We start from the raw sequence: 13512 nt of genomic DNA, 5'->3' as shown, positions 1-13512 counted from the left end.
AATCGACTTCATTACATTGTTAGAAAACACTGCTCTCTCCAGTTACCTGTGAGCTCTGCTGATTACAGACATTTCGATCACCCATATTGCTGCTTTGCTACAATGTTGATCATCCTTTAGTTAAAAAAAAAAAATAAATAAATAAATCCTCATACATCACCTGCAGGTATGTGAAGAGAACAATTTCAATAGATTTTTACAATTTTAGTACATCATCAGAGGAATGGAACAATGTTTTTTGCAATGATATGGCTTCTTCTTTTGTCAAAGTAAATGTATAGCCCTATATGGATCTTTTAATACAAAAATAAAACTGTTTCCTGATTTAAAACCTTCCATGAACAGATAGCGTACAAATGTGTATAATGTCAAAAATTTATTTCATTCTCAACCTTGCCAGTTCTCATAATGATGACTTTTTGACATAGTGTTAGAAGAACGTTGCAATTAAGAGTAAGCACCAACCCCAAATTGTTATTATGTAATTGAGACAATTTCTAGGAGACTCTGAATGACAAATTGAGATCATTTCCAGCCTTGTCACTGGTCATATATATGAATATAATTTTTAACGCTGTTTGGATTTAGCCTTTCTGTCAGAGTCAAAGCCCTACCCGAAATGATTGATTGAGACCATTTCCAGCCTTACGACTAGACACATGATTAAATGTCATTTATACCCATGGTTTGATTGAGGGCTGCTATTGTGGTCAAAGCCCCACCAAAAATGGCTGGCATTGTCCATATAGTATACAGGAGACTCGAAGGGAAAGATTGAGACCATTTCAAGAATTGTCATTATTCACATAAATAAATGAAATTTTTTCTTCATGGATTGGACTTGCTGTCGGGGGCAACAACCCACCCAAATTTACTGTCATATTCTCCCATAGGACTGCGAGGATTTGTCCTTCAACGTTTTCCATTTATGTAAATTCTATACACTTAATGAAAGGAAGTATTTTTGGATGTCTTTTGTTAATAAAATCTACGAAGAATAGTTAAAATTAGTAATAACGAACCTTATTCTGCATATCCCAATTGTTTCGATCAGAGAATATATTCGAATCCATCACAATATCATGACAATGACTCAATAATAATGTTTTGTTTAATTTCAGGATTTTTTTTTTAATAATTTTTCAAAAGAAATGCTCGGCTTTTTTGCTTAGGCGTTTTTTTTTCCTGTGAACCCTATTGCCTATTTTTTTTTCTCCTCTTAGATAGTTTCAAATAAACTCCTATATTCCTTTCTTCTTAGACATGACGTCCTTTTACGCACAAGTTGATTTAAGTATTTTAAATTTTTGTGTTGCACTTTCATTTAATTCAATTAGTATTTTTCCTTAAATATAATCATTTATTTAGCTATCTTAAAAACTTCATAAACTTGCACTCAAGACTATTCTTGACATAATGTCTATGTCTTTTAACGTTTTCAGGATGAATACGTAAGTCGTTTATATTTCTTTTTAGAAGTTACATTTACTTCCTAATATTTGTTTTAGAAATAATTGCCCAATTAATGATATTTCTATCTGGCGATTCATAGTGACACTCTTCACCTTACAACATTTTCTCTTTTAAAATTTCGTTTTTTCTCTGCTGATATTTTATAATTTCTCTTTTTGGGCTCAGGCCATGTCGTCCTGATGGAAGTTCTTATAAGGTAGCTTTCTAGGGTATATTTGACTACAGTGATATTCCCAGAGAATTTTACTGTAAGGTATCCAGAATTCTAACTCCTGGAGCGAATATCCCTAAATAATCTCACAGGGATATCGCATAAAATCAGAGGACGTATTCTTGACACGTCACATAGCTATCTTTGCCCCGAACAGTATTAACACATCGACGGGGAATAGTGACAAGAATCTGAAATGAGAATGAAAAGAGAGCCGCTCATAAGGCATCTCTCCTATTCCGTTGCCAGTGCGTATCTGATGAAGGCGGTAGCGCCCTCTTTATTCCTTTTTCGTGTAGCTCAACTACTCAGTGTTTTCCCTGTGTTCTCTCGTTATTTTGGATTTAATTCAACATTTTGATGACTTCTCCGGCCTCTTCTGCTTTTAGGAAGTTGAGTATTATCTTTACTATGTATAAATATAGGCTCTTGTCGTTTTGAATTAAATCTAAAGTGATTTTAACGTAAACAGGAGCTGTTGCCTACCAGAGGCCTCCTAGATGCTATCGCTCTCTCTTACGGGTCATTTAGTTAGCTAGAGCGACGTTCCCGGTTTGTTATGCTTTAATAATTTTACTATTTAGCTACTCTAGAAATGCTTATATTGTTCGGTCAGTGTTAGCTCGGTGAATTCGACACGGGTCGAGGTACAGATCCTGCCTTTCGCGAGGCTCGTAGCCTAGACGTCTGGCACTAGTACTTTCATGCATGGTATAAGTTATTCCGAGTGTTATTTTATTGAAGCTATAGGCAAATATTTTATACATGTAAGATATTGTTGAATGTTTTTTCCAAGATCGTATACGAGAGAGTTTCGGTGATTTAGGTAATCGATTCTCATCTTACCTAGTCTAGTATTTTAGGTACAGTAGTATACCTTCGCACATCCCCGATTGTTCTTTTTCTCCTCCAGAGACTAAGTTCAATCCCTCTCTCCCTCTGTAAGCCTTCGGCTTAATCCTAGAGGTTCTATCTGTATAATAATTCAGGAATAACTATTCTAGGATATGTCTGTCCTGACCTGAAAACCAGAGTGACTGGTTTTTCGGGTTAGGGCAGAACATCAGAGTTTCTAGTCTGTGGTCTGCTTCTTCCTGGCATAGAGAAAGAGTCTCCTTTGGTAGGTTAGGGGCGGACACAGGAAGCTTTGCTTCCCTAGTCCATGTTGGAAGGGTTCTGTACGAGATGATTCCTTCCTCTAGTGGCCTAGCAGACTGTCCTGTGTTTTTTTTACTCGGGCAGAAGAATGAGTTTTCTCTGTTGCCCGGCGAAATAACTTCACCTAACTTTGTTCTGGTTGGGAGGAGGTTACCAAGTATTGCCAATCTTCCTCCCTAATAGACAACTCTGGGTTAGGATGAGCTTCCCTAATGGCTGAGTGTGTCTCCTGCTAGAAAAAAGCCTATAGGACCCTTATTCCTTCACCACCTCTCTTTCTTTTATTTTCTTTTAGCCGTAGTCCTACTTCTGTACCTATTATAGGTTAGGATGGAGGACAGGCTCAGCTCTCTGCCGGATGGCACAACGTGTTGGCCGGTAGAGACCCTTTATTCTTTGCAGAGTGAACCCCAGACCTCCCTTGGTCTCCCTTCCATGTCCGCCGGTAGAGCCCGGCACACTATGGATTCTTTGGAAGCCTGAATGTTACATTCTTCCCTTCCATAAGTTCACTCTTTCTGGATGGAAGGTCGTATGGCATGCCGCCCTATATCTTTACATCCATACTTTTTCTCTGAATATTGTGTTGCACCCCTATCCCGGCTGCCGGCTTGACAGCCGGGAAGGTAGAGGTTCTCTGATTCTTGGCTACAGTCGGCGGCATGGTTTTATTACCTTTACCGGCCGGCAGTGGAATCACAGCCCAAATTCGCTGGCCGTTATGATTAGCAGCCGGCAGCCGGGTTTTAGTGTTTTCAGCCGTCGGCTGGCAATGATTGCCGGCCGGCACATAGTTGCGAATCAGTGGGCTGCCGCCTATTAGTTAAAGATAGTATATCTTTGATCTATAAAGGGGTAGTTGCCGGGCGGCACGTGCCGGCGTATGCTTGAACGTACCGGCTCGTGCTGGCCGGCACAATAACATGCGATGTACAGTAGTTGCTATATTCGTAGTGTAGTACACACTGCATTAGTAGAAACTACTGTACAGAGTTTGTGATAACACTAAAGTTCTTCATCATACTTTGTACAGCCTTTTGTAGAGACCGTACTTTATATAGAAAGTGAGTTCTTTCTGTATTCTTTCAATCCCGTGTATTAAAACTACACATTAAATTTCCGTTTAGGAAATTACATAAGGTATTTTAGTATACAATTAACCTTAGTTTTAATATTTTGGGAGGTTACAACAATTGACTGAACAGGAAATACAAGTATGTGTCTTTCCTTCTTTCTTTTATAGCTTTTCTATATAAGCTAAATGTTTCAATATAAGTGAAAAGCCTTCACTTGATACTCATGGATTTTTCTTCTCTTTACAGGAGGACCATCCAAAGTGCGGGAGTGTGTTCTGTAATGTCTGCAGTAAGAACTTCTGTGGACATCATTATTGCAGGAGGCACGCAACATGCACAGCCTCCAGAGTTGTTCTCCGCTATTGGGACGCTCAGGTTTGTACAATTTGTTCTAACCTGATTACCGAGGCTTTTGAAGACCCTAAGTCAACGGAGTCAAGGGATGCTGCCAGGGAAACGTTACGATCCTGGGTGAGGGGTTTTCAGAAAAACAGCACAGGTCCCTACCTTTCAAATGAGAAAATGAGGGCCTACCTTTTCCCTAAAGCATCGGCTGATGCAATCATCCCCCAGCCTCAGGTGGAGATACCAATTGCCCTGAATCCGGTAGATTCTGAAGTCTCAGCCGCCCTTCAAGACATCCAAGTGGACGATAGGATGTCGGAGGTGTCGGATTCTAATGAGAAGGACCTTCTAGGAGAAGGTCAGAGGAGGAGCTGTTTCAGACTCCTCAAGTAGATGAGCAAGAAATTGACGAAGTGTCGGTTACATCGGTTCCAGACCCAGAACCGGTTCCTTCTACATTGTCTGCTATCCCAGATGAACTGGGAAGGACTCTTTCTTCCATTGTTGAGTTGATCTAACAAATTCAAAGGAAGAATGATGAGAAGGAAGCTGTAATGAAACTGGAGTTACGTAGACTTGCAGCATCACGTGGGCCCCAGAAGCGGCTCACCGTGAAGGATATTCCCTTGTGCTCGAATACCAATCCTTGGAGGTATGCCGAACACATGCCAATGACAACCGGGGAGATCGTGATCTCAAGAAAGTTGGGAGCAATTCCCCTGGAAGAAGTGGAATTTTGGCCCAACAAAGATTTTCATCCGGACTGCTATGCCTGTCTTAGGAAGGAGCCAGCCTTAAAGGAGGAGACGGAACCGGAGGTCATAGTTTTTGACCATAGTAAAGTTCAGACGTTACTATCGAGCTCGATGAAAGAGAGGGGCTTCACTAACTCAAAGGTGCCCGCCTTGAGTAGAAGCTTCCCTCCTTTGTGGCCTCTCCTACCAGAGCTTTTCCTTTCTTGGAAAAGGGATATAAGGCTGCCTTAAATGCGATGGAGGCAGGGAAACCATGCCCCTCCTTGGAGGAGTGCAAGCCGTTATCTCTGACCTTGCCCTTGGACCAAAAAGACTGGAAGGACGTACACCTTACCTTCTCGGTCGGGAAACTAGAAGCTGATATTGCTGAACGCCAGTTCGGTGAGGCGTTTCCAAAACTGTCGGAAGTGTTCTTGCGTAGAGAGCAAGAGACAAAGGACTGACTTGCGGCATCGATGTCGTTGCAAACAACACTAGAAACGATGGCAAGTGACCCCAAGAACCAGGACATGTTCATGGTTGTGGCCAAAACCCATCTGGCCACAGTTACGAAGGATTTCTATAGCTTTATTAAAGCTAGAAGAGCCTGTAGAGAGTTCGTGTTTGCCTCGGTTGCGGTGAGGCACGAACCGAGGAAACTGATCTCCTCTCGTATTTGGGGTAAAGACCTCTTTCCCAATGAAGTGGTTAAAGAGGTAGTAGACAAAAGACCTAGGCCATCCTCTCGGCCGGCTAAACCCTACCGACAGAAACATCAACACCAACTTCCTATGACCGCGGTGCCTCAGACGGTGGCACAACCTCCAACCACGTACCAGCTGGTACCTCAACTAACGGTGACACTGTCGCCAATTCTTAACCCAGCCTCCGAAAGGCAGACTTCTTCCTTTCGTTCGAGAGCCAGAAGAACAGCCAGAGGTTCTTCTAGACAACCTTAAAGAGGAAGGGGATCCAGGGGAGGATGCGATCAAGGAGGCAAGGCCTCAGGTCCACAGCAGCAGAAGTAGATACTTCCAGTAGGAGGAAGATTACAGCTTTTTAGGGATCGCTGGACCTTCGATCCCTGGGCCCACAGCCTAAATAAGAATGGACTAGGTTGGAGCTGGAGCAGTGCTCCACCTCAATTTCCTCAATTCTTCCAACACTCAACCCCCGCTCGGGAAGAATATGTCCGAGAGCTCTTAGTCAAAAGAGTAATCCGGAAGTCTAAGTCCATCAAATTCCAAAGAAGGCTGTTTTGTGTTCCAAAGGAGGACTCAAAAAAACTCTGAGTCATTCTGGGCATATGCTGTGTCTATAGACTTGTTTGACGCTTATTGGCACGTTCCGGTTATTCGTCGCCTCTCCCCCTTCCTAGGCTTCAAGTTACTTTGATAACTTTACGCCTTCAGAACCATGCCTTTCGGGCTAAAACATAGCCCCAAGGATTTTCACGAAGCTCGCGAACGCAGCCGTCCATCAGTTACGCCTAAACGGGGTCCAAGTAGTAGCGTACTCAGACGACTGGCTGGTGTGGGCAACATCCAGGACAGTATACATGCAAGCTTCTAAGATAGTGATCCAGTTCCTGGAACATCTGGGATTAAAGATCAACATCAAAAAGTCTCGTCTTTTTCCAGCTCAAAAATTTCGGTGGTTGGGAATCCACTGGAATTTGGAGTCACATCGGCTTTCCATTCCTAGTAAGAAGAGGAAAGAAATAGCAGGATCTGTCAAGAGACTATTGAAATCCAAACGGATATCAAGACGCGAGCAGGAGACAGTGCTGGGCTCCCTATAGTTTGCTTCGATAACAGATCCAGTGCTAAGAGCACAGCTTAAGGATGCAACAGGAGGCTGGAGAAAATATGCATCAAACGCGAAGAAATGGTACCTGTCAGCAGTTCACATTCAAGAGTTCTGCAATGGGACAGCGGACGCTCTATCTAGGTTTACACCTATAGAGTCAGAATGGTCCCTTGACGCAGGATCGTTCTCCTTCATCTCGAGTCAAGTCCCAGAGCTGCAGATAGGCGTCTTTGCGACGAAAGACAACAAAAAAATAGTTTGTTACGTGTCCCCTTACGAGGATCCGTTAGCAGAGGCAGTGGACACTATGTCCCTGGGCTGGATCAGATGGTCCTGTATCTATCTGTTCCCTCCGCACACCTCCTTTTGAAGGTCCTCGATATGCTGAGATCCTTCAAAGGGAAAGCTGCAATAGTGGCCCACAAGTGGCCGAATAGCGTGTGGTTCCCTCTGGCATTGGAACTACGATTAAAATTCGTTCCGCTACCGGATCCATCCCTGTCTCAGCAAGTACAGAAGTCGACTGTCTTCGCTCTATCACAGAAAACACGGAACCTACATCTCATGATTTTCTCTCCTTAACGATGAGGAAAAGATTCGGTGTTTAAAAGTCGGTTTAGACTTTTGGAGGAAACCAGAAGAGATTATGAGGCTTCAGGGAAGAAATAGCTATCCTTTGCCAAGGTGAAGAAACTGAAAGAAATCCCAACAGATTCCTATTTATCATTCTTCATTCTCCTTCATGAGCAAGGTTTAGCAGCCTACACAATTCTATTGTTCTAGCCTGCCTTGACAAATCATATACCATATATCTTACAGGTCGACCTTTCTAACGACATTCTTAATGGACTAACCCTTCAGCACTTCCTAAGACCATTTGCTTGGTCATTAGATATGATTCCTCATTGTGTATAGATAACAAACAATGAGGATTGGTCTTAGAAGTTTTTGAATTTAAGTCATATTTCTGTTTGTACTCGCCTTGGGGGCCAGAGTTAGTGAATAGTGGCTCTCTTTACAGAGGAAGGTCACGACCAGTTCTTGGAGGGAGAACTGATTCTATTTCCAGACCCAACGTTTCTTACCAGGAACAAGCTACCCACCAACAGGTGGGGTCCCTAGAGAATCTGCCCTCTGGAGGAAGATGCATCTCTATGTCTAGTGGAGTGCCTAAAGGTCTATCTTCATAGAGCTTTAGACTTTATGGGAGGACAGCTGTTCAGAAGAGAAACCCTGGGTTCAAAGTTATCTATAACTAAGGGTGAAATTCACCCGTGTTATTCGCAGAACAGATCCAGACAGTACACCCGTTAGTCATGAGCCAAGGAAAGTTGCCTCCTCCATAAAATTTCTTTAATTATATGGACTTTGAACATCCTTGTTTGCACACCGGCTGGTAGTCATCCAAGGCGTTCTTTACGCACTATGCGAAGCAAGTGGAGCAACTTATGAGATCTGTGGTAGCAGCAGGTAGAATTCTTTAACCCTCTGTTTCTGTTTTAAGTCTTCGAGGAAAAGTGTAAATAATTTGGGACGATTAATTAAGAGGGTGCGCGTGTAGTCACTGTATGTTACTACACGCTTAGCGATAGGCCACGAAAGTGTCCTTACGAACTGTTTGATTGACGTCGGTAATCTATAGCATAATACGGACACTTGTGCCAAGCGTTTTTTTACGCTAGTGTATGTAAACAGTATACAAACATATCATTATTATTAATAATTCTATTGAAGTGGCAAACCTGTACCCTAGTAGATGAAACAATATTTTCTGTTGGCTGTTTTTTTTTATGCTTTAAATGCATATCATCCACATTATATAAATTTTATAAATGTGATCTGATATGTTCGTTTATTAAATTTTAATAAACTAGTTCATAATGAACCCTGCATCTTTTTGCCCACACTCATTTTGTTAGAAATGTTCTGAGCATTAAAATTAAAATATGGATATTTTTATCATGGTATGTCTTTCGAGACTGTTCCCTGATTCAAGCAAAAGTCCACTCACTCTAACCCTTCCTTGGAAGGGTTGACGTGGTACCCTAACGGGTTGGTGGCAAAGAGGCAAAATTTGTTTCTATGCGGATACAACCATTATCCAATAGTTACTAAGAGTGGTCACTTTGGGGAAGGTGTCGCAAATTCATTCTGACTTTGGCGACTCTTATACAAACTTTGCTTTATAATGTATAGGTCGAGACCACTATACAAGCTTGTCATTTTGTCATCCATAAGTTTTATGCTTAGATGAAATGATGTATGACGGTAACATCATAGGTCTCTAGGTCTAGACGGACCAGGAAAATACTTTCTTGAGAGTACGGCACTGACTGGGAATCCACAGATACAGTAATGCTCTGGTAAACTTCCATCAGGACGACACGGCCTGAGCCCAAAAATTGGATTTTGAGCGAAACGAAAAATCTATTTTTGGGTGAGGTAGCCATGTCGTCCTGATGGACTCACCCTTCTTTTTATTGTAAAATGGCTTATTGACCCCTCCCTATAATACAGTATCTGTACCACCTCGTATATCGCTACAAGGAATAAAGAGGGCGCTACCGCCCTCATCAGATACACACTGGAAACGGAATAGGAGAGATGCCTTATGAGCGGCTCTCTTTTCATTTTCGTTTCAGATTCTTGTCACTATTCCCCCTCGAAGTGATAATACTGTTCGGGGCAAAGATAGCTATGTGACGTGTCAAGAATACGTCCTCTGATATTATGCGATATCCCCGTGAGTTTATTTAGGGGTATTCGCTCCAGGAGTTAGAATTCTGGATACCTTACGGTAAAATTCTCTGGGAATATCACTGTAGTCAAATATACCCTAGAAAGCTAGCTTATAGGAACTTCCATCAGGACGACATGGCTACCTCACCCAAAAATAGATTTTACGCTTCGCTCAAAATTCGTTTTATGTCATTACGCTATTGGTTCTTCCTTTTCAGTATATATATTAGGTAATTCTTTTTTTCTTTTTTTTTTGCATGATAATACTAAGAAAACTAACTTATTATGGTTCTACCCACACAACATCATAGCCCCTATAATAAGGAAAATTACTAAGGTAGGAAAATTGAAGAAATAATATATTTAAAGCAAGTTTTTCCGCCCAGAATTACTCCCTATCTATCATATCTCTTGAGAACTTTGTTCTTTTTGTTGTTTGGTATTTGTCAAACAAAACCGGGACCATGAAATTACATATATTTATGAGCTGTTGGTTCAAGATTCATACATTATCAGGTCACCCTTTGGAGCTTATCCTCTGGCAAGTATTCAGTGAAAAAAAAAATCTATGAACACAAGCAAATAATACACTACAGTAGATGATTAACTTAGGAATTTTAGAAACATGTGAATATATCTTAGCAATATACGTCTATAAATATTGTGTTTAAATTAAAACATGTAATTGATTATAGTAGCTTACTGGAAATGTTCCTGCCTGGCAGTCTGCTGGGTAAGGGTTCTAGGTTGTTCAAGCTCAATAGTTTATTATAGTGTGTGCAACCTAACTATCCTTGTGAACCACGTAGAGGATCGGTGGGATATTTGAGGAAAGGTTTATTTTTACCGGCAGAGTTATCAGCAGTCATTGCCTGGCCCTCCCTGGCTCAAGCTTGGGGGAAGAGGGGCTTTGGGCGCAGATCATATGTATGTATGAACACACTGAGTCATTATGCTGTTATGCACTGTTACTATCACTTGCCTCTGCAATTCATGAGCGAGCTTTAAAATCTTTGAAAATATGACAAAAAAATAACGTGTTCTTAATGTACAAAATACATAACATGATGATATGATATTCTTTTCATATTCCTTATGCAGGATACTTGACTTATTTCAAGTGATAAGATACTCCTCAAATGTCATGTATATGCTACCAAGTAAAACTGAAGTCAAATATCTTTTACATCCCAGCGAGGTCTTCTACGGATCTTCAAGAGTTTGCACTTCGAAATGGATCTGAAACATTTTCTCTCTTCGTAATTCTACAAAGGGAATATAAAAGTGAAGCCCCTCTCAATATTTTCCTTCTTTCTAATGTTAATCCCTGATTGTTTAAAAGCAATTTTCCTTAATTCTAACTGTAATACACACTCACACACACAAACACGCACACACCCATATATATATATATATATATATATATATATATATATATATATATATATATATATATATATATATATATATATATATATATATAAGGGCGATATTTTCTTCCATTTTCCATTTGCTATTCATTATTCCATTTCTTTCGCTCTAATGGTACTTTCCTAATTATAGTAAAACATTATTTGGTTTTTATTTGCAATAAGAAGAGTTTCATTGTTGTTTGTAAATTTTTAGTCTGATTTCACCGTAGTCTCTAAAATAATGGTTACATTTAGTTATATTGATGATATTGTCAAGAAAGTTGCTTATATACTTGCAGATGTTACTTCATTCTTACAACAAACAATTTAAAATTATGAATAATTACCGTAGGAGAGTGAAATAGGGATCGATATATTCCCTTTTTTGCTAAAGCACTGAAGAGATCCTTACTCATTGTGAATTAGATAAATATTAAAAGATAAAGAAAAATTTTGGAACCATGTAAAATTCAAAGATAATTGGCTACAGTTAGAGTCAGATATTACCATATATCCTATTGCAACTGTTAGCAAAATTTGGGGTCCTTTAGGCTTGTAACATCCCGCTTTCCTAACTAGGATTATACCTTAGAAAGTAATAATAATAATAATAATAATAATAATAATAATAATAATAATAATAATAATAATAATAATAATAATAATTGTGCATATAAAAATTAGAAATTAAAATTCCCTTTAGGGACTCGATCCAGCGCTCGGTACAGGTCTGTGAATAATTAAGACGTGACTCAATACACCACTGAATATGGCTACAACCCCGCCTGCAATAGGCAACTTCTTCATTCATTTCACTTTGTTTTTCAGGGTTTAAATAGAAAACGACTAAGAATCATTTAAAAGATAGGATGGTTATATGTATTACAATACGTATGTGCCACGTACCTTCAATCCTTAATATCTATTTAAATATCTTGAATCAGCATCCATACTAGAATTCCAGTTCATCATATCAGTACAGCTTCAGAAAACTCATTAACTCAAAGCCATCAAAAGAAACAAAAAGAAAGGGCGTTTTTACTTTATATTATACTTATGGAAGTCTAAAAGACTTTCTTTGGAGGTTTGCTATTTCTTTTTTCCGAGTTCTTTATAGAAAAATGAGTTTAATTTGATGTTGCACAAAACTCTTTTAATCAGAAGTAACTGGGATTTTATTAACCTCTTAATCATATTAATCTAACCCTAGGCTAAGGAATAGAATTCTTTAGCCACATGGGATAGTTCTAATACAGGAACAGAGTTTGTTAGGTAGGGCAAGACAGGCTACGGTCGGCTCCTGCTGTACCTTTCACAGGACCCTCTTTTCCCTTCCTTTCTATCCCTTTATGTTGGCGAGTCCCAGCAACCTTACTGTTGCCGGTGGGTTGCCGGGATCGACCAGACTCCCCCTCTTAACATTTGACAGCTGCCGGCCAGCAGTCTTAATATCTGTCGGCCGGCAGTAATGACAGCTGTGAGCTGCCGGCCATGTTAGTTGCCGGCCGGCAGTAAAGGCTACTGAACATAAGGACCCCGCTGCAAAAAAGGGTGCCTATAGTCTTACCAGACCTGAAAGTCGTCTATAGGGAACATCAAGTCAATCACCCTTTCCACTCCTATCTAGGATTCAAGTTACACAAAGTAACGCACTTCCTAGGAAAGATTCTCTTCAGAATACAGAGAGTCCTAGCTATATTCATAAAATTGGCAGACACAGCCATGCAATATTTAAGCCTAAGAAATGTTCAGGCAACAATGTTCCTGGACAAGAGGCTGGGGTAGGCAGCACTAAGGGTGGCTGGTCTATTAACATCTGAAGAAATGACCCGGTCCCCGGAACATCGTGGATGAAAGATAAGCTTCAAGAAGTCTCGATTCTCTCCAGCTCAAAGGTTTCAATGACTGAAAAGCCTGTTGGGAAGGTAAAAGGAGATGGCAAGATCTGTCAAGAGACTCCGGTAATCAGTCAGATTCCCAAAACGAGAACAAGGAGGAACCCTGATCTCTCTCCAGTTTGCAATAGAGGCAGGCCCTGGGCTATGAGCACTGCTGCAAGATGCGGTGGGAGCCTGGAGAAAACAAGCATCAAACGCTCGAAGAGGCCCAAAAAGACTGATAGTGGTCCTTCCTTAATCGCTTCCCTAACAAAGGTCAAAGCCCGAAAATCCCAAGACCCTGTTGGTACAGTCATGAGTAGGGAAACTCTCTCCAAGCAGATCAGATTGTCTACGGCAGATCTGGGACTCCGAAGCGATAACGAGACGCTGCAATTGACAATGCTAGGGAACGTATCATACAGTCTAGGTGTAGTTAGCCATCCCTTACCTGAAGGGATGGCACCTGTCAGCAGTTCACATACAACCGATCTGCAATGTGACAGTGGATATTCTACTCAGGCGCAGGCCGATAAAGTTAGAATGGTCCACAGATGCAGACCTATTCTCTCCCAGATGGGAACAAGTCTCCGAACTGCAATCCGACCTCTTCATTATGAGCGCCTGCAAGGAACTACCTTAATAAGTAGCCCACTACGAGGATCCTCTAAGTTAAAT

This window comes from Palaemon carinicauda, chromosome 26, assembly GCF_036898095.1.
Source record: "Palaemon carinicauda isolate YSFRI2023 chromosome 26, ASM3689809v2, whole genome shotgun sequence".
Classification (NCBI taxonomy): domain Eukaryota; kingdom Metazoa; phylum Arthropoda; class Malacostraca; order Decapoda; family Palaemonidae; genus Palaemon; species Palaemon carinicauda.
The sequence above is the reverse complement of the archived record's forward strand: the minus strand, read 5'-3'. Positions refer to the sequence as shown.